The sequence below is a fragment of the Octopus bimaculoides genome, chromosome 20, assembly GCF_001194135.2.
Source record: "Octopus bimaculoides isolate UCB-OBI-ISO-001 chromosome 20, ASM119413v2, whole genome shotgun sequence".
Taxonomy (NCBI): Eukaryota; Metazoa; Mollusca; class Cephalopoda; order Octopoda; family Octopodidae; genus Octopus; species Octopus bimaculoides.
This window is the reverse complement of record NC_069000.1, coordinates 38469209-38471601: the sequence shown is the minus strand read 5'-3', so window position 1 is coordinate 38471601 and position 2393 is coordinate 38469209. Positions and strand designations below refer to the sequence as shown.

Here is a 2393-nt window from a genome sequence, read left to right as displayed (position 1 = left end):
TATAAGGGCATTATTGTATAGTAATGCCCTTATATATATTTACGGAAAAAAATGTTGTTTTTTTTTTACTTATGAGGTTTTTTCACACTACTTCATAAATTCTTATAAAGTATTTATCCTAATATTACATAAGCATCTCAGCTATAATCATTAACCTGATAAAATGTATTCTGTTGGACTGAAGATTCTGGATAAAATTTTTATTCACTCTCAGGCTGAGGTCTTTATTTCAATTGGTTGAACATCGCCCCTTTTTTTTTCCCACTTGATACCCACTGGAACATACAGTACCTTTCTCTCTCTCCGCCCCCTATTTCCAAATCAGTCTGAGAATGCTTAATATAACTCATAACACCATATCTAATATCTGTGTGTGTACATATATATATATATATATAAAAGTTGCAGTTCTTTATTTAAGAGATGAGGAATTATTTACATTATTTACATTTGACGGATATTTGTCCTCATCTTGTTGACAACAAACAAGATGAGGACAAATATCCGTCAAATGTAAATAATATATATAAAAGTTACAGAAAACATGTTCAGAGAGGCTTGGGAACATATACAGCCTGGAATTACCTTCTTCATTACCTACACTCTTAAACTTAATCACATAGCTAGCAATCTACGCTGCTAAACTGAGAGTTGTACAGTGGCAGCCACTTACTAGAAATTCCATCTATAATAACACATACCTGATAACAAACTTTGTTGATCAAGTCCACTTCAAGCCATGTACATGCTTACTAACGTCTCGCATTTAATATATATATAGTATAAAGATACAAGCCATTAATAGTTTCATGCTCTGGAAACACTTGTCTTGGCAGGTTTTTATAACTATTAGTACCTTGTACTTTTATACTGTGTACATTAACCCTTTAACATTTTAAAACCAACCATATCTGGCTTAAATATTTGACTGTCTTTATGTTTCAAAACCAATCAGATCCAACCTCTTAAACTTACCCACACAATATCATTCCCAGAGTAAAGAGTTAAATCACCAAAATCTCACAGCTGTGAGATAATGCAATGATTAATTCGATACCATGGGACAGAGCAAGATTTATTTCTCACTGGATGGAGTACATTTTATGTTGATCCTACCTTAACGGGACAATAAACTACAAACAGTGTAGAGAGACAATTAATAAAAAAATATATGCGCCCTTTTAAAGCCTAACCAGGCTCATGGGCCCGGTTTCTCGGCTTCAATGGCGTATGTATTCCCCAGTTGGACGGGACGCCAGTCCATCGCAGCGTTACTCATTTTTGCCAGCTGAGTGGACTGGAGCAATGTGAAATGAAGTGTCTTGCTCAAGAACACAACGCGTCGCCCGGTCCAGGAATCGAAACCACGTGCCTCCACAAAGAGACAGTTACATACACACACAAACACATACTAGGATGTTTCAACAACCAAAGCAATTTAAATCATTTTATTTATTTATAATCTTTGTTTTGTATATCTCATCATTTTAGTCTTTTTTTTCTTTTTTTTTTAGTCACATATTTTGTTTGTTTGTTAGCTCCAATAATTCTATTACACTCTCTCTCGCTCTCTTTCTCACTCTCTCTCGTTCTTGCTTTTGCATTGTTGCAACTTTTCCTCAACAATCCAAAAGGGGGGGGGGCCACAAAATAAGGACCAGTTCTTTTACAGCAAACTGTTACATGTCTGTGTGCGTGTGTGCATATGTGTATATATATATATACACATATGTATGCATGTATGTATATATATATGTATATGCATGTGAGAGGCAGGTAGAAGAAGGCAGGGGCCATTTAGATATGTGTGTGTGTGTGTGTGTGATGCCATGACAAACATAGTTATGTGGAAAATGTGTCGAATGGGATCTTAGAAGTGGGTTTTGATACATCAGGAGGGATGGCCAGGTAGAAGGGATGGATAGACGTCCTGCACAGTAGGACCTGTATTAGTAGTTGTAGTAGTAGTATCAATAATAATAGTAGTGATGGTAATAACTTTAGTGATAGTTATTGTACCTGTGGTAGTAGTGGTGGTGGTTGTTGTAGTAGGAGTGGTGGTGGTTACAAGTGTGGTAGTGGTAGTGGTGGTGGCAGTGGTGGTAGTGATGGAGATGGTGTGAGTTGAAGTAGTGAGCAACACCCATTGTAATTACGACATTTGAGTAAGCCCCACTCGCACAGGGCGAGTGGTGGCACTCACTCACACAGGTCGAGTGGTGGAACTCACTCACACACCCACCAACAAAACCCCCTAACCATGCCACCAGGACGACCGAAAACCAGCATCCAAAAAACACACGCACCACCGCTCTCTTATTTTCTGGATTTCTTCGACTTCTTTGAGTGCTTGTTGCGGCTACTGCTGCTGCCGCCGCCGCCTCCTCCTCCTC

The 2393-nt window shown here is 38.3% G+C and overlaps 1 long non-coding RNA gene across 1 annotated transcript in view; it reads right to left on the bottom strand.

Moving 5' to 3' along the window:
* Positions 1-1433: 1433 nt before the first annotated feature.
* LOC106867840 (uncharacterized) overlaps positions 1434-2393 on the bottom strand; it is a 1664-nt gene continuing 704 nt past the window's right edge. The window contains exon 2 of the long non-coding RNA XR_008266324.1: positions 1434-2390. This is a non-coding gene — a long non-coding RNA (uncharacterized LOC106867840). The remainder of the gene's footprint in view (positions 2391-2393) is intronic.